Genomic DNA, 24,455 nt, shown 5'->3' with positions numbered 1-24,455 from the left:
AGGCCTTTAATTGTCCATTTAGACTTTAAGAGTGTACTCAAGCCTCCTGGGAAAATGTTGGCATCATAGCCAATCTTTTCTTGAAGTTTCTTGGCAAAGGGACAATATAGGCTACAGTGCAATAAACACCCATTTGTAGCAAAAAAAAAAAAGACAAATGGAAAGATCCTATTTGGCAACATTTTCTGATTACCCAGAAATTCATTTAAACTCATCATAGGTGATCAAGGGCATTGGGTCAAATGTGCTGTCTACTACGAAATAAGAATGTACTGTACATAAAGAAATAAATTGTACTCATCAAAGGAATATTTATAGCACAGGTTTGAACTGTGGGGCTCTTGGTACTCTCTGAGTTTGGTTATTTTCTTGCAGATGTGTCATTAACCAACTAGGTACCATCCTCAGTGCTAGGAGGGTGTTGATGATGTTACCTCCTTAGATAATGAAGCATCTTTAAGAAAACAACCAAGCTCAGAGAGCTCCAAGGACCCCACAAAATAAATGAACTGAATCCTTTAGATTAGACTAGATCTCATCCTAATTATGTGTGTAATTTTGAAGTCTTTCTTGACCCTAGACTTCTAATCTTGGCAGCTGCATCTGGCATGGGTGGGAAAAAGTTGAGGTCCTCTAACCTCGAGGTCTTAATAAGGCTATTCATGGCATGCATTAAAAATTCTGGCTAGAACGTTGATGAAAAATGCTGAGCGAAGCGGCCACCACAGCCAACAACATACGTGATGGGAAGAAGTTTGGTGTTTAGCAGGGAAACGGCAAGTAAGAGAGTTGGGTTAATATACCATTTGAAAAAAAAATATGCTGTATTATTTTTTAACCAGTTCTCACTCACTTTAATGAAACAAAATTCTCTCCAAAGGATTGGAGAATATCGAGAACTTTTTTGCAAGTGAGTGTGGCCTTGCGTTTATCTAGTAGTGAGATAACCAAAGCATGGCTGTGTGTAAATATCCTGTTTCCCATTTTCTTGGCTTTCCGCGCTTCCACTGAATTCTATGGGAAGACACAAAGAGAGAAATCAGCCCATGGAGCTTTTTCAGAGTGGGGAAATGGAAGCATACAAGGATGCTTCAAAGAGATTGAAAGATACATTCCCCCACCCCAAACCACCACTCTCTACTACCTCTAAGCACAAAGCTCAGAAAATACTCAAGTATCTTGAGGATGAAACACAAAACCAGAAGTCCTTTTGCAAGAGAAGAAAACACCTGTTATCTGCAGGGAGAACATTTCCACTCAACCTTAACTAGGTCAATCTCTGCTGTTTTTCCTTTGCTACTGAAGGAGAGTAGAAGGAGGGTTGGTGATGCTTGAACAGAAGTATGCCCAGCCCCTTTGAATCTGATGTCTCTCAATAAATCCGTTGCAGTGAAATCTTCTTTTTATAGTAGGGCTTGAATGCTTGTTCAGTGACTCATGCTTTTATCTCCCTTTGTACTTGGTTTCTTGGATCCTAGCCAACTCTTTGAATTGACCATTGGAGACCATCTGGGACTATTCTTGAAAGCTTGTTTGCATGACTCTCTTTTCCTTAACTACAGGTCAACAAAATCCAACCCTTCCTTTCAGACTTGCAGTTTTGTGTCTTATTTCACCAGCCAATGCTTGACCAGTTGTTGTAAGGTTGGCAGTTGACATCATCTCCCTGGCTTCAGATTGGTTGCTAACTAAGCCACCCCAGAGAACTTCACTCCAAATATAAGAACCCAGCAAAAGACCTTTGGGATCAGAATAAGCCCTATCTTGGTTCAATATCTTATTTTTCACAATGGTCAAGCTTCCAAGTGTTTGCAAACAGAGGGTGAGAACATACAATCAGATAATCATAGGGCTGGAAGGAACTTTGGAGGTCTTCTAGTCCGGACAAATAGCTGTCCAATATTTAATCAGTAATCAATGCCATTGATCACCATTGCTCCCCTACAAGAGCTACTTAGAGGAATGTTGTGCTTGACGGAAGGTAATTTGACTCCTCAAGATTAATAGTCCTTAACAGACCTGTCTTCCATGAATGTATCTAATGCAGTGGTGGGATTCAGCCAGTTCGCACCAGTTTGGCAGAACCGGGAGCTAATTTTTTGTTGCCCAGGCCCAGAATGGACTTCTGGAAGTGGCATCCATGCAGAGAACCAGTTGTTCACACGTTTGAATCCCACCACTGATCTAAGCCATTTCAAATCCATGCTAGTTAGTGGACATCACCACACCTGGTAAGGGATATCATAGGTTAATTCTGTTCTGTTCATTTTCTTAATCTGGTCTATATCTCAGCTTGTTGAATGACCACTGCTGTTAGGGAAAAAGGGGGGGAGTGTGTGTCTTCCTACCCACTTTTTCCAGACCACGTATAGTTTTATACATCTTGGTTATATTCTCCTTTGGTGGCCTTTTTTTTTCAAACTGTTGTTGTTAGTTGCGAAGTCGTGTCTAACCCCTCGCAAGCCCATGGACAATGTTCCTCCAGGCCTTCCTGTCCTCTATCATCTTCTGGAGTTTTTCAGACTAAAGACTCCCAAACTTTCTTAGCAGGTTTGAAATAAATATAAATGTGTGCACCCCAGATATCCTGAATATGGCACACTCCAGATGAGCTATGCATGCATCTCCCTCCACAGGTGCTCTTTTAGTGGCCTACAGCTCTTCTTTGCATGCTGTTGGAAGGCGGCCTCTTTAAGAGTGTGCTCGGAGACCATCCTGGGAAACCAATCTAAGAATCTTTGATGGAAAAAGAGAGATGATGCTGTTTAGACACACACATCTTTTACCCAAAGGCCTAGGGTTCTTCGGAGAGCCAGCCCTTCAAGTAAAATATTGTATCAAACGACTTGTAGTATTTATTACTCCAGGGACCGCAGAGGTGCTGCGTTTCTCGTAAAGCAATAATGCAAAGTGAATATATAACAACAAAGGCAATGGATTCTCTTTGGCGAGAAATGAAATGTAGACCTTTCATCTCTGATTGGCACAGTTAATAAAGAATTGATTACTTTTTTAAAAAAATCCTCTCCTTCCCTCCTTTGGCTGTATTCAGTCCCATTAGATACCCAATCCTTGGCATACCGCTGGTAACCAGTGTATATTTGGATGGACCATACGCTTAGCAGTTGGGATGTGTTGGCATATGTTGTGCCAGGTGCTATATAGGAATTAAAAAAGAGAGAGAGAGATTCTTACCTACAGCTAGATTCCCAGTCTATTATAATCAGAAATCAAATGGAAAACTCAAATGGAGGGGGAAAGGGTAGAAAGAGTCTTGCTGGATCTACCACAATGGCTCAAATAGACATCTAAGTGGAGGTCATAAAAGGAGCTTAAAACCAATAACTATTCTCCAGCCGTCTCTCTGCAGAGAGTGATAATTTAGAGGTATGCACTTTGTGGCTCCATAAAGCTATCATGGCAAATCGCCAGTAATGGATTTCTGTTCTGCCATGAATTTGTTTAAACTAGAGGTATTTTCCATTTCAACTAAGCTCAATCAACTGAGCATTTGTGGGGAAGTAGGCATTGGCTGGGGAAGTGGGTTTGTGGGGTGTCTGTTGGAGAGAATTAAGGTGTCTCTTCCTGGATTAATTAGGCCCTTTAAGAGAGCAACACATCTCCAGCTATCAGCAGATCTTGAACTCTACAGATCTGGATTTCTCAAACATTTGTGGCTTTGGGATCTGGCCAAAGAAAATGGGAACATTTAGGAAAGTTACTGTACAGGAAGATGCCCATAACTCAAAAGAGGTCTACAGGTAACAATAGATACATTGTGATTCCAATAACTGAGCCAATTCAAGGCACCCTGAAAAATGTACAGTTAGAATTAAAATTGCAATTAAATTTAGAATTGTAAGTTGTCAGAGTCTCTCAGTTGATTTGGGTAGCTATAGAAATTGAATGAATGAATGAATGAATGAATGAATGAATGAATGAATGAATGACTCTTCAATCAGTCGATGAAAATTCAAAATTAGGCCTTCCTGTTTGTAGATCACCTGGCCATTAAATCTGATAGCTGGTGTCTGTGTTGTGTGTGTGCATGTATGTTTGAGAGAGAAAGAACTCAAGTGTTAGTAGCAGCATAGTAGTTTCTGCTTATCCTATCAGAATACAACAACTTTGCAAACCACTAACGGCCATATAGAGACTGTCTTAATTTTTTTTCCCCTAGCCCAGATGAATCAGCCTGACAATAAGGAATCATTTTGATATTCATTCTGACTCTGGGTTTACTGTACATCTTCATAAAATTGAAGAACGGATTTGCCTGCTGCTAGGTTATATGCACAAAGACCCTTTCAAAGTGGCATCTAGCCAATCTAGCATGCCATGCCGGTCATTTTAATTCTCTTCATTCGTGACCACCTCTATTTGAAGTTAGCACGAATTTTGCCTTCTTCTTCTTTGGCTTAAAGAATTCTGCTGATCAGTGACACTTCGGGCTTCCCGAATGGGTTTCACAGTGTGAATGACACTTAACACTGGTTCATCTGAATTACATGGTAGCCATAGCAACCACCCATTTATGAAGCCTGGAGGTTGAGACACAGAGGTGTACACAGAGTTTGATTTCATTCCTGCTTCCTTGTTGTTTTAGTTGTTGTTTTTTAGATCTCTCCCCCCCCCCTACAAATTGGGGGCCAGACTAAAAGTCGAATCGGAATGACAGGTTCATTTTGCCCTACTCTGTGGTGCCATGTTGCTGAGTGGGTAATTAACAGACATGCACCAAATTCACAAACACCTACAATGGGTTTGAGCTCTACTCAGAGATCAAGGAAAGGAAAGGAAGCTGGCCGATGGGCGAAACCCAGAGCTGGGATTTTGCACTTATTCCCTTATCCTGGATGTCTGCAGGGATTTAAGAAAGAAGAAAACCTGCAAAATGAAAGAGAGTCACTTGTCTAGGAAGGAGTCCGATCTGCCATCTCATTCATTTGAATTGTAACCTTGGATGGGGGAAGCAGGAACCCAGAAAGAAAATGCAGGACCCAATTGTGGCATTGTCAGGCACAAAGGATCAGGACCATAAGTTGAGGTGCAATCCAGAACTATATATTGCTCAAGTCTACACACAAGAATCTAGTCAATTAAAGTTCAAATCGGAATCAGCACCAGATAAGAGGGATGGACTTGGGCCGTTGGTGGCAATGTAATAATTCTAAGCTGATGACACATTTTACTCCACCCCCCCAGCTCTGTTTGCTCTTCTCCTACAGACATCTATAAGGTTTTCCTTACTGCATCGTAGGTTAATCTCTTCTTCAGGGTGACAATTCTGTGTGAATTTTCCCAGTTAGCACATCCTCTTTTATGATTCCAACACATTGGACAATTTCAAGCATTTGCTCAGTGGGCAGAAGTGCCTATGGCTTGCAAGAACACTATGAGAGATAGAAAAGAGCATGGCAGGCAGGTTCATGGCTTTGCCGAGACCCTACGCATGTCCACCTTGCCTAACAATTCAGCTTAATTGCTTCCAATTATGAGGCAAAAAGTTGCAAAATGTTAATTGAAAGTTTTGAGGTGTGTTGGGTAGAATTTGTGCATTGGTCTGGTTAATAGGGAAAGCACTGCATTTTCTAGACCATTGATTTACCATCATTAAGGAACCAAAAACAGCATTCCAATAAACCAGGGACCAGGAATATATTTCTTCACGCTCACATTCATTGCCTCTGCAGTCGGTCCGCAATCGCCTTTATGGAAGCGATGGAAGTGCTAAGTGGAAATGCTTTCCATTTTTTCCCAATCTTTATCCCACACCTGGTCTCTGACCCCTTTTGTGACACCAGTAAAGGGAAGGGTTAGAGATCTTGCCTCCCAGTTCCCATTCAAATCAAATCAGTGTGTCAGAATCCATTTATATCACATTCATAAATGTATGTTTAAAACATTATTCCCCCCCCCATGGATTCTGCCATCTCCTGAGGAAGGAGGAGCGCATGTGGATTCAGCCTGCCTTAGGTTATTTCAAAGACCAAGGGAAACCTTTTGAACTGGGGGAACAAAAGGGAGGGTTAGGGAAGAAGGCATCTGGCTTGTGTCTTCCTTTAATTCTGGAGAGGAAGAAGGCAATAACCATAAAGATTCAAAGTTCCTTTTTTTCCCCACGAAAGGGATGACACGAAGTAGAAGGATGGGGGCTGACCAAATGGGCTTGAGGAAAGGGGGGTTGAACCGGGTACCCTTTATAAAGTTTCAATTTGTAAAACAATACCAAGTCCTGTCTTGTATTTCCACAACCAAGTATGTCCTAGTAAAAATTCCTTTTGGACTAGAACTGACTCCAAGAGTTTTTGTTTTCCTAAGACGTGGATTGGGGTGGGTCCTGACACAGTGGCTGTAATCATTTTGCAGAAGGAGGAAAAGGAAGAGGAGGAAGGGAGGGGAAGAAGAAGGGAGGAGGAGGAGGAGGAAGAGGAAGAGGAGAAAGAGGAGGAAGAAGAGAGGAGGAGAGGAGGAAGAAGAGAGGAGGAGGAAGAAGAGAGGAGGAGGAGGAGAGGGTGTCTCACAAACTGTTCTAAGCCCTATTAGTTCTAGCCCAGGTCTGATTAATGGCGTAGAGAGCATCTGTACTAATGGTTGCAAAATCCCTTACAGGGGAGACCGGGCAAGAATTGAAGCATCTGCACTCATCTAAGGCCCTGTCACAAAATCCAATGACAATCTACTCTTCGAGTCCTGTAGCTATAAAACAACCCTCTTCGGCTTGACAGTTACGTCCTTGCGCTGAGTGCATTTGGTTACTTGTCACCGTTGCAACCCAGGGCAAAAGCTGAGACAGAGTGCCAAATGGGTGGATTTAGGAGCTCAAAAGAGTAGATCGCATGACATTTTTAGATGGATGGTTGGAATTTATATGATTGATAGACCTTTTATTCTGAGAAAAGCCTTAATGCTATATGATCAATTCTTTATAATAGCTCAGTTTTATTCAGTAGCCTTCAACGCGCTACAATATTTTAAACTTACTTTAATACCAGCCTCCACTCCATCGTAGGAGGTGTAGAAGGGTTTTAGATCTGGCTGAATAATAAATCTCAGCCATCGTAACTAAGAAGACCACGGGTGAAGTTTGGGTTTTAGTTCACAAATGTCTAAAAGAACAGATTTTCTCTCCATCCACCTACCCTTAGAAATAAAGATTATAACTCTATGAGTAAGGTTCTGCTCCTTACTAGTTTGGCTGGTCTAGAGAAAAGAAGGACTGGGGATGACATGATAGCAGTGATCCAATATTTGAGGGGCTGCCACAAAGAAGAGGGGGACAGCCTGTTTTCCAAAGCACCTGAAGGCAGGACAAGAAGCAATGGATGGAAACTAATCAAGGAGAGAAGCAACCTAGAACTAAGGAGAAACTTCCTGACAGTGAGAACAATTAATCAGTGGAACAATCTGTCTCCAGAAGTTGTGGGTGCTCCATTAAGGGAAGTTTTTAAGAAGAGACTGGACAACCATTTGTCTGAAATAGTATAGGATTTCCTGCTTGAGCAGGGGGCTGGACTAGAAGACCTCCGAGGTCCCTTCCAACTCAGTCGTTCTGTTACTCTGTGAAGTTGCCTCCCAAGGCCAACACAAAACGCCAGATATTATCCTCCACAGCGGACCCAAGCTTCCAAGAGCAGCCAGCAGACGGGCTGGGATAATACGCAAAAGCCCATTTGCTAAACACCACTTGAAAAATCATAGGCAGCGTAATTGACTTTTCTGCAGCTTGGATAATGTAGGTCACTGCTTCAACGTAACAGGAAAATTAATGTATGTCACAATGAAAGACAGAAGGGAACTAATTACCCAATAGTAATTGAACAATCATCAGATAACACGTGTCATAATAGGCATTGCTTTGGTGGATAGGAAAAAAAAATGTAGGAGGGGGGGAAAAGCAGTTCTTTAAACGCACTGTGGCACTCATTGTTTTCAACCTAGCCTTTTCAACCATCTGGAATAGACAGAAGTGTCTGGAACACTTCTGAGGATGCTCAGCATACAAAGCATCTTCCAGAAAGGGGTTGAGTGGGTGGAGAAAGGCGGTTGACTGGTTAACAGGCTAAAAAAGGTTCTACAGATAGTCCTCAATTGACAACTGTTTTCTTTAGTGACCATTCGGACATAGGAAGACATATAGGGGCCTTGGTGGAGCAGTGGGCTAATGCCTCCTTAAGTAACACCAGCTGCCTGCAATTAGTGCAGGTTCGCATCCCACCTGGCTCAAGGTTGACTCAGCCTTCCATCCTTCCAAGGTAGGTAAAATGAGGACCCAGATTGTTGGGGGCAATAAGCTGACTTTGTAATAATGCCGCTTGGGGTGTGTGTGAAAGCCCCAATAAGCAGGCATATACATAGAATGAAGGCTATTGCTAAGCACATTGGTTTGTGCTTAGATTGTAAGCCGCCCTGAGTCTTCAGAGAAGGGCGGGATATAAATGGGATTAAAATAAATAATAAATAAATAAATATAAATGACCCCACAAATAAGGTACAGGTAGTCCTTCACTTACAACAGTTCATTTAGTGACCGGTTACAATGGCACTGAAAAAAAGTGACTTATGACTGTTTTTCACACTTATGACTGTTGCCGCATCTCCGTGGTCATGTGATGCTTGACAACTGGCTCATATTTATGACGGCGGAAACGTCCCGGGGTCATGGGAATCCCCTTTTGCGACCTTTGGATAATTTTAATTTTATTTTTATTTTTTTTATTTTAATTCCATTTATATCCCGCCCTTCTCCGAAGACTCAGGGCGGCTTACAAGCTTAGCAGTAGCCTTCATTCTATGTATATGCCTGCTTATTAGGGCTTTCGCCCCCCCCCCCCAAGCGGCATTATTACAAAGTCAGCTTAATTGCCCCCAACAATCTGGGTCCTCATTTTACCTACCTCGGAAGGATGGAAGGCTGAGTCAACCTTGAGCCTGGTGGGACTAGAACCTGCACTAATTGCAGGCAGCTGGTGTTACTTAAGGAGGCATTAGCCCACTGCTCCACCAAGGCCCTTCAAGCCAAATCAAGGGGAAAACCAGATTCACTGAACAACCGTGTTACTAATTTAACAACTACAGTGATTCAACAGATGTGGCAAGAAAAGCCATAAAATGGGACAAGAGTCACTTCACAACATTTCTCACTTAGCAACATACATTTTGGGTGCCCTTGTGGTCAAGGACTGTCTGCACCAGGCTTTGAACTACCATGTCAGCAAAGGGCAATCCTGACCAGGAGTTACACCTCAGACAGCGCCTGCCAGGATTCCCTGTATAATTGGGGCATAGCACCCTCCCCTCAGCGTGACTGCGGGATCCCCCATCAAACTGTAGATAACATCATCACCAGCTGTAAGATGAGAACATAAACCAGTTCAGTATCTGATTTTTTAAAATATAAACAATGCTAGACATCAATGGTTAGATTTGAACATAGATCTTTTTAACGTGTCTATTCTATTGTGTTTGCTAATTTAGGTGAAATATTTTAATCCATGCATGGTATGCCCTGCGCTAAATGAATAAAGGACCATGCAAGTGATAGCAACACTGAAAAAGCTGGCTTATGATCGATCGTTCCTGACTGACTTACAACCAATGCAGCGTCCTTCGCAGTCATGGGATCAAACTTTGGGCGCTGGGCAACCGGCATGCGTTGGTTGCGGCATCCCAGGGTTATGTGATGGCCATTTATGACTTTCTCAGTTGACTTTGTGGACAAGCAAAGTCAACAGGGCCACCCAGGTTCACTTGACAGTCATGTGATAACAATTGCAAGGATTCATTAAACAACAATGCAAGAAAAAGGGCATAAAACCCGGCGTGGCTCCCTTAACAACTGTCTTGCGTAGGAACTGAAATCCCGATCCCAGCTGTGGTCATAAGTTGAGGAGGACTACCTGTACAGACACGTTCAACTGGTTTGACTCTTGAGTCCGTTCGAAGAGTCACACTTATGATACTGTTTGACTTTCCCGTTCAGTTTGAAGATTCAACCTATAATTGCTTGGGAAATCAAAGCTTTTCAGACTCGGATAAGAAAGCCGGTTGCATCCCCTGGGTCTGATTCCCCAAAAAGAGGCAATGACTAATCACCATCATTCAGCCCAACCTACCTCCAAGGAATATTGATGTGAGGATGAAGTGGGAGATAGATTTGTACTGCTCTACGCTCCCAGGGAAATCCCTATAATATACTAAGGCTATAACTATAACCTGCAAATCTTGATAAATACTCCCTGGATTCTAGGGCTAAGTAAATTCCTTCCAGCTCAGCATTGGTTTGGTGATTATGAGTTTTCTCAGCAAGTGTTCAGAAAGAAAAAAAAATGCAGAATTTCTTTTGCCTGTCAGTCTTCTCCCAGCTTGCATCCTTGCAAATCTACGCATGGATAACAGCGACAGGCAGATGCCTTATTCTTAAAAGTCCTGAGAAATCACAAGGGAAGAAAAATGCCTTTTGCACTGCCTTCCTGGGAATTGCACTTCATTAGCACTAGATATGGGGTCCAGTTTGGTCTAGTGCAGGGGTAGGCTACCTCGGCTCTTTTATGACTCATGGACTTCAACTCCCAGAATTCCTGAGTCAGCATAGCTGACTCAGGAATTCTGGGAGTTGAAGTCCATGAGTCATAAAAGAGCCGAGGTGGCCTACCCCTGGTCTAGTGGTTAAAACACCAGGCTAGCAACCATAGAGATTGTAAGTTCAAGTACTGCCTCAGCCATGAAAGCTGGCTGGGTAACTTTGAGGTAATTGACAGAAGATTGTGAGTTCTAGTCCCACTTTAGGCACAAAGGTCAGCTGGGTGACATAGTTCTAGTCCATTTTTAGACGTGAAAGCCTTGGGTGACCTTGGGTGACGTTGGTCCAATCACTAGGAGACGTGGAGTTCTAGTCCTATTTAGGTATGAAAGGTATTTTAGGTATGAAAGCTGGCTAGGTAACCTTGAGGCAATCACCGGGAGACTGGGAGTTGTAGTCCTGCCTTAGGTGCAAAAGTTGACTGGGTAACTTTGAGCCAATCACTGGGAGACTGGGAGTTCCAGTCCTGCCTTCAGTATGTAAGCTGGCTAGGTAATTTTGAGCCAATCACTGGGAGACTGGGAGTTGTAGTCCTGCCTTAGATAAGAAAGCAAAGTGGGTGACTTTGGGCCAATTGTCAGGAGACGGTGAATTCTAGTTCCATTTTTGCCAAGACAGCCAGATGTGACTGACCTTGAGCCACACATTCTCAGCTCAACCCACCTGAGGGCTATTGTTGCGAGGAGGAAAGCGTGTTGTATATTTTTGCCGTCTTATTTATAAAAATAATAAAAGTTTGGGTGTACACAAGCAAGCAAACCAACAAATACTCTAGCTCCTCTGAGAGTGAGGAAGAAGAAAAGAGGAATCACCTTGATGACATTGAGGAAGCTATTGAAGACCTGGCTACTCTCCCAGTCCCTGAGGATAGGTTGAGGTTTGAGCCTGGGTCAGATGAGTTTTTTGTTTATAGGTTTGCTTCAGGATACTGTTTAATCTTGTAGGGCTCTGCTCTTTCTTCTTTTTAACTGTAAGCCATTAGGAGCGATCAAGAATCAGCTGGCCTCCAAACTGCTTAGATAAAGTACATCAATGACCCTAGGTTGTAAAGCAGCCAAAAACAATGCACCTTGTTTATGCGTCAAACCTGGATCTCAAAAATTACGGCTGCCTCAGCCAGCTTCAGCTATAACAGCAAAGAAAGGGTGGCTTGGGCAGATGGACAAGAGAGATCGTGTCTCTTCCTTCCCTCACCTCTTGCTTACTTAAAATATTACCCTAGATTCATTTAATCTGTTCGGTAATTGACCTGTTCAAAACCTGTCCCACAAGCACAGCCCTCTTAAATTGACTGATTCGGGTTATTTTGACCTTTCCAAATAGCTTAATTCTCCGGTGCTCTTAAATCATCCTCTGAGCTGCCATCGTCTCTTTCGTTGACGCTCTTTTGTTCTTGACACAATAAGCACAAAAAGCCTTTATGATTATTTCCCAGAGATTGCTAAGCTGTCTTATTGGCTTGCAATCATGGCTTCTGTTGTATTATACCGAAAGGTCTTTGTGAACCTCAGACCTGGGTTTGGTTTCCAGCTGCCGTAAGGTCTCATAGCCTTCTGGCTGAGGACCTTCCTTTGGGGTGGCGGACAGGGGAATGAATCCTCTCCACTAGTGAGGATCTTGGGTACTTTATTCCTTTATCTGAAATGTGTGCATCCTGCCCGCCACCTTCCACAGAATCCTAGGCAGCTTTGCTAGGCAGTGAACACACTCTGCAGTAGCAGAGAGGCTCAGTAGCAGACACAGAAACAATTTAAAATATTTAATGATAAGAGGAAGGAAGGAAGGAGAGGGAGGAATAGAGCATCAAGAAGGAAGGAAGGAAGGAAGGAAGGAAGGAAGGAAGGAAGGAAGGAAGGAAGGAAGGATGTTGTTCCACACTTGCTTTAAGGAAGAGAGCATGAAGAAGGAAGGAAGAAAAGGAGAGAAGGAGGGGAGAGAGGGAGGAAATGAGGAAGAAAGGAAGGAAGGAAGGAAGGAGACGGAGGGAATGAGGAAGGAATAGAGCATGAAGAAGGGAGGGAGGAATAGAGCATAAATGAAGGAAGGATGGATCTTGTTCTACACTTGCTTTAAGGAATAGAGCATGAAGAAGGAAGGAAGGAAGGAAGGAAGGAAGGAAGGAAGGAAGGAAGGAAGGAAGGAAGGAAGGAAGGATCTTGTTCTACATTTGCTTTAAGAACAATTCCAAAGTAGTTGAGACCTCTTGTCATCATAGCACTTCTCTGTTTTTTATTAAAGTGTGAGGATTTTGTGCAGTCTTTGATGTGAATCTGAAACAAAAATCATTACTGGCATTTATTAAATCTGTTAGTTGTCCATTAAGAGTCCCACTAACTTGAATGAGCGAATGGGTTGAAACACTTCTTCAGAATAATTTTCAGATTATACATCTCGGTAGTTCCAATGACGATCTCTCAACTAGTCCACATTTCAGAGCCTGCTAGATCTTGACAAGACCTTTCCAGTTGGGTTCCAAGAACTGGATGTCTTCCTAGATGGGCAGGATTCGTGGTCCAAGCAAGAAGAATCAGAAACAGGACATCTCTCCCCAATTAGCCACCCCTAGTTCCAAAACACAGGACATCTCTGTGTCCAAGAAACAGATTAGCAGATCAAACCAGCTACAGCAGTCAATTAAAGGCTAATATGCCAACCACTCACAGATGAACTACCTTGCAATTAAATGCATCCACAAGTGGGTAACATGCATTTGCATCTTATTAACAGGGCAGCATGCACAATGCTGGCAGGAAAATTAAGTAACTAGACACAATTATCGTATCTGAAACTGGAAGGGGGAGGGGGGAGGGGGGGCGAAGTGAGATTTTTCTTTTGGTACACCCAAACTCAATTTCTTCTTAATTAACATTGTTAGAAACAGTTTGATATTTCTAACGCTTTGTAGAAACTTGTCTCACTATAAGAAATAATTTAGGAGGGATACCACTTTCTCCCTTCACCTCATCCCATTCCATTTCCCCCCCCCCCAAAAAAAGGGAGACTTTTTCTCCGGTCAGCTTAAACTAAGCCAGGTAGGTAAACCTCCAGGATTAGGAATCTAAAGGCTGTCTAATTCTATTCTGTAGTTCACTGAACGCAGTAGAAGACAGGCTGATGATGATGGTGATCTATCACAAGGGTTGACCTGAAAAGATTGATCTGATTATCTTCTCTACATGCTAGCAAGGGTTTCCATCTGATTCGCTGATGGAAACGGCATAAAACTCAGAATCCCACAGTCTCTTATCCATAGAGTGTATCATAGAGCTGGAAGATATCAGGAAGGTCGTCTAGACCAACCCCCTGCCCAAGGCAGGAGTCCTTATTCCATCCAGAACAAATGGTTGTCCAACCTTTTCTTGAAACACCAGCGATGGAGCAGGAAAGCTGTTCCATTGATTAATTGTTCTCACTGTTAGGAAGCTTCTCCTTAATTCTTGGTTGGATCGCCCTCTGACCAGCTTCCACCCATTTCTTCTTGTCTTACCCTCAGGTGTATGGAGAATAAATGGGCCCCTTCTTTCCTGTGACTGCCCTTCAAGTATGGGACAACTGCTATCATGGGGTTTCCTTAAAAGTTTATGCATTCATTTGCTAGTTTACTTGTGGGCAAAAAGGGGGACCTTGCAATGTTCAATCAATGCATTAGAAGACCCCTGACTTCTTCTGAATGGTCTTTTCCTTTTTTTTTTAGCATCCATCAAGCTTCTTTCAACCTCTTCCCCCTAAGTAATATCTGGGCACTGAGAGTCCTTGACTGAGAACATTGGGGAATGAAGAAGATCAAGAATGACTTAATTTCTTTGGCACCTGTGCTCTCCTTCGGTTGCCGTATTGTACAGGCACCTGTAAAGTTAATTGCCACATCTAAGGGCTGAGGGCAAAACTTTTCTCAGAGGTTGTCAGTAACAACCAATCAAACAACCCTACAAAGTAAAGGGAAGTGACAAGAAAGGAAATAATTTAGCCTTTCATTGACACGCTATCCAGTTAAAATCCGTTTACCTTCTGCTGCTCCACATGTCACTGTTCATTTCAGTTCTGAAGTGGCATGGTCTTGAATACTCTTAATACTCTTAACAGGCTGCTTCTAAAGGCGAAATGTAGGGATCCATAAGACAGGAACTTGATGAAGGGAACAAAATCTTTGTTTATACGGCAATTTGGCATCTTAGCTTATCGCTTAGTGTGAAACTGAAATACATTTTGGTTCAGATGGAGAAACTCTCAAGCAGGATTTCCCACAATGGACTTTCTTAACATCATTCAGATTCAATTTTTAAAGTAGAATGTCCTTGCCTGAAAATGTGAGCTGAGTTGGCAGGCAGTGGTAGTGTTATAATGTTTGCATCAATGTATACAAACATGTCAGTGCGTCAGTGACGTAGAGGGGGAAAAACATGAATAACGTGGGGGGGGGAACCTACTCCCAATTCCAGGATTCATTTCAGAAATTGTCATGGTTGACTTGCTATGCAGCCCTGTTCGCAACCAGACAACCATAACAGAAGTGGGGAGAGAGGGAAGGCATAAAGGGGGTTTGGGAAGGAAGTCTCAAATGCAAGTGTGTCACCTGGAAGTGTGAAACAGATCCAAACACCAATCAGACATGTCAAACACAAGGCCCGGGGGCTGGATCCGGCCCGCAAAGTGGTTTCATGCGGCCCACGAAGCCATCCTGGAAACAGTGAGGGAACAGCCCCCACTGCCTTGGCCCTGGCCCAGAGACCCTCCTCCTGCCAGAGACCCTCAGATCTGTCCCACTCCTGCCCAGGCCCCCACAGGCACCCTTGATGCGAATGATGTAGAGCTGGCCATGCCCACCCAGTAGGCCATATGCACTCTAGACATGCCCACCCAGTAGGCCACGCCCACCCTGGCCATACCCACCCAGCCCCCTGAGGGCAACCACAATACTGATGTGGCCCTCAATGAAATTGAGTTTGACACCCCTGCCCCAAGTCATCACCTCCAACAGGCCATTTCCAAAATAAAGCAAGTGGATTGGTGAACAATGAACAGTGGGAGGTCCAGGGGTGGGGGGTGGGGAAGGAAAACATTTCCTATGCTGTTTGTGCACAAAAAAAAAGACTTTTCTACTTCTGTATCCATATGGCTTTTCAATAAAGTTATACTCTTGGAGAAAAAAACAATGTCCCAGGAGTTTCTTTTGCTGTTTAATGCAGTGGGGTGGTTGACAGGAATGTTCTTGGTTAAATCCATAGTGGAAAACCAAGCCAATATGGACAATGAATTTTTGCTGAGCTCTGCAACTTCCATTCCATCTTGAGAGATAGCAGAAGCTCGTGGGAAGAGATAGCATCACTCCAGGCCAGGTTGGTGAGGCCACATTTGGAATAGCTGGAAATAGAGGAATTTCCTGACAGTGAGAACAATTAATTAATGGAACAGCTTGTCTCCCAGAGTTGTGGGTGCTTCATACTGTAGGTGGAGGTTTTCAAGAAGAAAATTGGATAACCATTTTTGGTATAAATCCTCTTACTTAGAGCAGGGGGTTGAACTGGAAGACCGCCAGGGTCCCCTCTAGCCCTATCAGTCTATGGTTCTAGACCAGGTTTTGCCTGGTATGTCCAAGCCACACTTCAAAATTGGGTATGGCAAGGAACTCTTTTGATAAAAGGGTTCAAGGTATTAAAAGTCTGCATCTTTCAGAGACAACCTCTGTTAAAGCATCAGCCAAGCTTAAGGCCTCCAAGGTCCCTTCCAACTCTGTTGTTCTGTTCTGTTCTGTTCCATTTTACTTCCCTCTTAAAGCCTCCTTCTGCTTTCAGAAATGGAAACAAATTAAAGGACACGTCTTATTTGCAACCATTCTGAAGTTGCCCAAAGGGAGCCATGGCCAAAACTCATATAGTCGCCAGAGCCACACATTTTGCCCTCGCATCCTACATTGCCTATAGGAGTCACACAGCTCCAGAAACAACTGGCTCACAGTGTCAAACCTGGAAATTATCGTGCAATCGTCATTCTCTGCCACCAACAACTACCTTTTCATCCTCTGGAAGGAAGAATGTGATACATCCTAGTTAATTGAATTCAGAGTTGCCCTTTTCTCAGATCCATTGAGATGACAGATTAATTTGCATCTGTTGAATCTGCAGCCCTGCTAATAATGGAAAACAATATTTATGTTAATGAGAGGAACAGCAGAAGAGCTTTGCAAATGAAGCATTCTTTGTTAACTAGCCAAGATGTAATGGATCAGAAAAGACCCTTTGATTGATAGCTGGGGTCCATCCTTTGGTGATCTCCCCAATCTCACTCTTTCTCTTTTTCTATTTCTGCATTTAGAGGATGTCCTTCTTTGTAGTGAGAACTGGATGTTACTGATGTCTTTTTTTTTAAAGTGGAGGGAAAAAATCCTCTTGAATATTGCCTCATTGACTGGAGAGGACATCACTTCCAGAAAAGAGGACAAAGGCTTTAGCTGTGATGGATTTACTAGAATCTCATCAATGAAAATTTAATTTCAACCCAGCTAAGCATCCTGTTCCGCCTCCCAGCCCCTATCTATATTTCAAGTTTACCCCACTATAATTTTTTGAGAGGGCAATTGGTAGAAAGGGAAGTTTTACACATCGGACAAAAAAGTGAGGAGCAACCAGAGAACCATCTATGACTCTTAATTTTCCAAACGAAAAGGGGTTATGCCATCAGTCAAATGTAAGTTTCTAAATTCCTTGTGTTTAAATTTGTCTTATATCTCCATTTGGAAGGAATAGAAGAAGCAAAAGACAAGACACTTCAGAAAATTTGTGAAGAACCAGGTTAGGCATCGCGAAAAGCAGAAGGGAAGAATAACCTTGAAATTGGGGGCTTGGAGTAAGGATGTCAAATATTCAATTGGGTTCAAGTCACTTTTATCAGTATTCACCCAGCAGATCATTCAATGTTTCCTCTATAGTGTACTAATTCTGCATTTTAAAAAATCCACATGCATATTTATAAGTGTGTGTGTGTGTGTGTGTGTGTGTGTGTGTGTGTGCCCTTAGAAAGTGTCAAATAAAACATCTGAGAAATGCCAAAGCCAATTATTTCCCAGTTCACACATCAGTCCAGGAAGTAATATCTGATTTATTTCATTTTGGCATTTGCAAAGTTCATATTTACAGAAATTATCCCTTGCCAACAGATCTGTGTACCATCACTTCTTTCAGTGAGCTTTTTGGTGCATCATTAAAGCCTTGGCTAAACTCAGGGACTCCAGCTGAGAATCAGCACTAACACAGCCAGTTCAGGGTCCAAGTAGCAAAAAAACCCACAAAAAACAGCCTCACGTGGGACTAGAACTCACAGTTTCCTGGTGATTCGCCCAAGGCACCCGTATAGCTTTCATGCTTTTAAATGGAACTAGAACTCACCATTTCCTGGTGATATATTCAAAGTCACTTAGCCAGCTTTAGTTCCTTAAGGCGAGTCTAGAACTCCCAGTCTCCCAGTTTTTAGCCTGGTGCCTTATTGCATAAGATCAGCTGCACCCAGGAAATGAATCAATATATGGCTGGCTTAGCTGCCATGTAACAGAAACTGCTGCAAAGCGGTCTTTTCATCTGAAGTGCTGCAGCTGTATTCCTCAAACAGCAATTTGATCTGCCATTTGAATTTTCCTTTCTACCTGCATGGAAGTTAAGTTGTGAATTTCACAATGCATTTGGATTTCACAATAAGAGAAGATAACCTTTATTGTTATTATTATTATTATTTTACTGTGGGCACAATGGCAAACATCAAAAATGAAATTTAGTTGCCCACTCTCAAACTGAAACACATACATGACACACACCTAAACATACTATATACAACATATGTATAGACCCACACTCCTACATATACATAACGAATAAATATTAAACACTGTCCATCTTTTATATATAACAGGTATCAATTGTTTAAATGCATGGAGTCAGCAAAACAGGTTGAGACACCGCTTCCTCCTTTGAGACACTTACAGCTTAGAAAACTTTGGCTGTGATCACTGGTTCCTGTTTCCCCAAAATTTCTGTCACGTTGTAATCCATAAAGTGAGCTAAGGGAAAACAATTCATGGGAAATAGTCATATAAGCTGTAATTAATCAAATGTTCTCTCTCTCTCTCTCTCTCTCTCTCTCTCTCTCTCTCTCTCTCTCTCTCTGTCTGTCTCTTTTTGTCAGAATGCTTTGAGTACAGGAACCCCTTTTCTGAGGGTCTTGGCCTCACAAAAGTTATGTATTCTTGTTTCACACAGAGTAAGTGCAAAAGTGCAAACAACACAGGAGAAAATCACGTACGTGTGAAAAGCAGAGCCATAAATAAGAGAATTCGGTCACATCACTGGAGGATCCAGCTGGATGTAAGTCAGTGGAGATGAGTGAGCACTAACCAGACCGACAATAAAATATACATTTAAAAGGAATCCTTCTGGGTGGATGTCTATGCAGATTCTCAGCGCAAGAAGGCTCCACATTCATTTGCACCACTCAGGTGACCCTGAGGACACAGACAAACCTCCAGGTGGGCTCTACGACTCTCTCAAAGAAGGCAAATGACCAGCGGTCTGCAAGGAATAGAAATCCTTCCATTCCCCACCCTCCAGTCAGAGCTGAAGAAGCTTCTTGGATGAGAAGCGAAACGTCTTACAAGAAAAACAAGGAAGTCTAGTTGCCACCTGAAAAAAAAGGCCCTTTGGGATAATTTTTGTTTGGATGCTACAGAACGGAACCCTCCCTTTCCTTTCTATTTCTTTTCAAGGGTCTTCAAAGCTCATGACGCAAAGCTGTTGCAAACTGAAAGGAAGAACTTTATTAGGGAAATAGAAGGCTCGTGTCAGCGCGATCTCTGTCATCTTCAGCGTTGTTCAAGGTTGTCCTGTTCCTAAAGAGATCACTCTGTCAATTCTTGATTGGCAAAGCCCATTCAGACCTCCAGGAAGGGCTGTTCAGAAGACATGAGTTTCTTAAAAGACAGACAGCAGGTACATTGTTAATGCCTTCGATAAAAGCCAGAGAAAGCACATTATTAAGAGATTGGCCATAAGGGTGTTTTTTTTAAAAAAAAAGTACAATAGTGTATTGCTCATTAGTGGCTTGCTAAAATTAACTCCATTACCGTGTTTGCTTCCATTGCAAACTTTCTATTTAATTCCAATTACTATTCAACTTTAAAGATAGACCTGAGCTGAGATACTAGAGGGTCTATCAGACATAAAGTGGTATAGCTGAAAGCAGCAGATGTTACTTCTAAATATTATCTCAAAAGAGAGCTAGAAGCCTCATTTAGATGATTGTCTGGACCCGTTTTATGCAGGGCTTTCAGTTATTTGATAAAGTATTGAGACTGTTTTGGTTGCCTTAGTAGATGACCTAAACCAGGAAATTATTCTTTGAGGGAAAACATGAACTTCTAAATCCTCCAGGATTTCTTAGCAGTTCTGGATTCCATCAATCACCTGCCTGGACAATCTTCAGGGATTTGGCCTATGGGATTTTGCAATGATTCTGGTTCTTTTTGACTCGCTTTCAGATAATTGCATTCAGACATGCTGTTCAATCCCTTGACCATTGCTGTATTGTGTCCTTCAAAAAAAGGAAAGCTGGGAATAAATCCCTATAAAGATTTGGGAGATGCGTCGCTCTCAGGAAGATGACATTTGTCTGGATGAGTAATAGCTGATAATGCTATAATATCAAAGTTATTATCTAAGCAATCTCACCCAATGTAGCTTGGAGGAAGTTCTTAGGGTGATTATCTGGCCACATTCTCTCCAGCAAGATGGGAGTGCAAATTGCTGCTCCTGAGGAAACATCGTGCCAAGTCTTTGGATTCCCCACTTTGTCTGATCTAACCAGCTTAATAGGTTCCAACGTGTTATGAAAAATGTCCTAGTTTTCATGTAATAGGCAATTTTCACCCCTTCTCCTGCATAATTTGCAGAACAAGCACAGACAAAAAAATGCTATTATGTACCAGCTGCAATTTGCTCTCATTAGAAAGTGGAAGAGACTGTTTCTTTCTCCTTCTTCTCCAATCTGGGATGACTAGAGACACAGATGAGAGCCTATAGTACTACTACTTGTATCTTTCAAGGCAAGAGGAGGTAATTTAGCATATTCTTCCTCCAGGATTCCGAACGATACCTTAGATATCTTCCTTGACATGCTGATGAAGGAAAACGGTGTCGGCTTTGCTTTCTCATTTGTTAACCCATCAATATCTACCAATAAGGGCTGAGAGTGTATATATAGGTCCATCGGTTCAATAAGTTTGTTTTCAGACAACATCCAAAGAAATCAGAAAGAAAGGAGGGATCTCTGTAAGAAAGATAAGAATTGTTCTCAAGAGCCTCCCTGACAACTGAGGAGGTTACAAAGCCTTTGACAAAAAGAAATTGAGGCTGACTAGGCTTCAGTTAAAACCAACCCACAGAATGTGCAAAAAAAAAAATAAAAATGAATTAGCATCACAATGGACCGGACTCTAGATTGGTAGCTAAGCCTTTTTGCTACTCCTCTAAATGTCCTTCAAAATTAAGAAGACTTAGACTCTGAAACGTTCTCTCTTTTTCTAAAAGAGTTGAACGAGGAAGAAGGGTGCCCGCTGCAGATTTTACATCACTAAAAGGTGGGTGGAGGGGGAGTAAATAATGGGGAGAGATGATGCCCACAGAGGGGGAAGCTGGTGTGATGGACTACAGCGAAGCCGCAATTCTCCAGGAAGGAGGGGCCACATACCAGAAGGGGAAGGCAGTCAAGAGGCAGCACAGTCCCCAGCTGGATAGGGGACAGAGGTAGAAAGGAAGAATAGCCAGTCCCAAGAATCTCCCAGGGTATAGCCACAAGCTAGGAGTAATAGGTGTCCAAATTGCACCAAGGTGAGGACAGCAACTTAACCCAGACCCTAAAGGAGATAAGAGAACCAGTGTCCACACATGTGGGCTACAGGAGGCACTACTAGGAAATTCTGAGAATCTGCCACAATTTTGGTTCAGTACACACCTTCCTTGGATTAACATCCTAAAATCCTCCAGGGTTTTTTGTGTTTTTTTTATTACTCTGAAGGATTTGGTTAAAAGTTGTAAAATGACTGCAGCGTGCATAGTATATAAGGGAGGAGGGTGGCAGGTGCATATCAAGAAGGGATAAATAATATGACCGAATTTGGAGGATCTTGGTGCCCAAAATCTGATCCCCTTTCCATTTCTCTCTCTCCTACATACACACACAGTCACACCATTTTATTTTCCCTACAGCAAATGTTAATTATACATGAAGGTTTGCCACAGCAGAAGGGATTATAATTAATTTATATTTGAACTATAATAGGTTTCACTACAAACTGCATTTCATTCCATCAAAGAGTATTATGACTGTTACTTTGCTGCCAATAATTTACATAAGTCAACCACAAAACTGTGTGTCCATTAATCCTGCAATGTGGAGGAACACAAGGTAGAGCAATCTATTTAGGAAAAGGAAGGAAGGAAGGAAGGAAGGAAGGAAGGAAGGAAGGAAGGAAGGAAGGAAGGAAGGAAGGAAGGAAGGAAGGAAGGAAGGAAGGATCTCAATTACAGATCACAGTTACCTGAACTTTATTGAACTTAGAAAGGAATGAAGAAATTCATAATGCATAGAAGAAAACTAAATCTGAATTTTTAAAAAGGAGAAAGGCAGAGTGTAAATTAACATTTACAAGACTACTACAAAATAAGGTGGCCATTTTGTGCTTATGCATTTCTCATCTGAAATGTGAAAAGTGTTTTCAGGCACAACCTGCATTTATATCTATTCCATATTCTCCACATGGCGTATCTGAAAAATGATTTAAAAAAAAACTACATTAACCTTAGCTTTATCACATCATAAACATCCATGCCACACAAATCTCAAGCCATGTTCTTCCAGCCCCAGACACCTTCTCTTTCTCAGCAATGTCTCCTCTTTTATCCAAACTAAAAGCCAAGCTGCCAACTAGACTTTCAAAAACTATTAAAATTTAACTTTTCTCACCCTTCTCTTCCTTTTCTCTTTTGTCTGCCAAATAACCCAGTAATTTCTTCAAAGGTTGGCAGGGAGAACATCTGTTACCAAGGCAGCCATTTGAAGTAAAAATGCAAAGGTTCATTTATAGGAAGAGCAGAGGAAGCCTAAAGTTTTAGCTCTATAGAGGGACAGCAATGTGGGTAATATCGCAAACTCGCGTTTCTCCTCTGTAAGATCACCAAGCCTGGTGATTGCACCCATTTCACTTCTGTAGAATATGGAAAAGGAGAAAGTGGTTTTGACCTCAAACGTGCCTCATGGGGAACAAAGCCTCAGTAAGACCAATGAGACACTGTCCTTGGACAGTATTGTGCACCCATGTAAGTTTCGAGGATGCTTCTTCAAAAGGCAACTGAACTTTTTAAAAAAAAACAACAACAACATTTCGCTTCTCATCCAAGATGCTTCTTCCATTCTGAATAACTGAAACTGGACTGAAAAACTGAACTTAAGTATGTCTAGTGAATAGAAGGACTAACGATGACATGATAGCAGTCTTCCAATATTTGAGGGACAGCCACCAAGAAGAAGGGGGGGTTCAATCCATTCTCCAAAGCACCTGAAGGCAGGATAAGAAGCAACGATGGGAACTAATCAAGGAGAGAAGCAACCTGGAACTAAGGAGAAACAGTGAGGACAATTAATCAGTGGGACAACCTGCCTCCAGAAGTTGTGAATGCTCCAACACTGGAAGTTTTTAAGAAGAGACTGGACACCCATTTGTCTGAAATGGTATAGGGTTTCCTGCCTGAACAGGGGGTTGGACTAGAAGACCTCCAAGGTCCCTTCCAGCTCTGTTATTCTGTTATTCCATTATCTTTTGGAAAAGCATTGGGACAACAATGACTTGGATGATTGAGAATCTCCATAGCCAATGAAACCAGAGGGTGACCATAGATGTGTCCCTATTTAGGAAGAAATTACAGGCCATTGCTGGACATTCTTTCTGCTTTCCAACTTTTCACGAAGGAGACTTCATCAGTCTGGACCTAAAGCCAATCTCCTCGTAGCCTGCAGCCATATCTCCATCTATCACATTGATGGGTGAGAGAGTCAGAAGCCTTAATGCAACCATTGCTACACTCACAAGTCAAGCAACTGAAGGAGAATGAGAAATTTGTCATGCAGGATGAGAGTGCAGACAAGCTTGAGGGGGTTGTAAGATTCTGATATTGATCACTTACTCTGGAAGTCTGTAGTAGGTATTAAAGATATTTCATTTTTGCTATTATGTTTCTAAATTGATAAAAGTGGGAATTAAAAAGCTAGCTTTAAGACTGAAGCAGGAAGGCACCAGCCTGTAAAAATCTCCTTTGGTACTCAATCTCCTCCTCCTCCTCCTCCTCCTCCTCCTCCTCCTCCCTCTCCCTCTCCCTCTCCCCTTTCCCTCCCCCTCTGCATAAAAAAAAATCTGTGGACAGCATATTAAATTTATTGCATTTATATCCTGCAATTTTGACTCAATAATCTTCAAGGTGGCTTCAGATTTAAAAATCAATAGCAATATTCAGAAGCATATCCACAAAACCAGTTAATTAAAGACCAGAATGTTAAATAAAGGATCTGCTCCTTGCTCACCAAAGCCTAGCATGCTAAAGAAAAGTTAACCGCTTGTCTGAAGCTTCAACACGGGTCAACAGCCCTCTGCTATTTGAGGTGTTGGTAACCCAGTAGAAGTGTCCTACTTCTACCATAGCTATAGTAGGTGTGGTCTAGATGAACAAGGATTTATGGTCTCAGTATATAGGCAGGAAGATTAGTTGAAAAAGAGGTTATCCTGATTAGTTTTATTAAGGTGAAGACTAGAAATTACAATTATCCTCTTTCAAGGATTATA

The sequence above is a fragment of the Vipera ursinii genome (genome assembly GCF_947247035.1).
Source record: "Vipera ursinii genome assembly, chromosome: 8".
NCBI lineage: Eukaryota > Metazoa > Chordata > Lepidosauria > Squamata > Viperidae > Vipera > Vipera ursinii.
The sequence above is the reverse complement of the archived record's forward strand: the minus strand, read 5'-3'. Positions refer to the sequence as shown.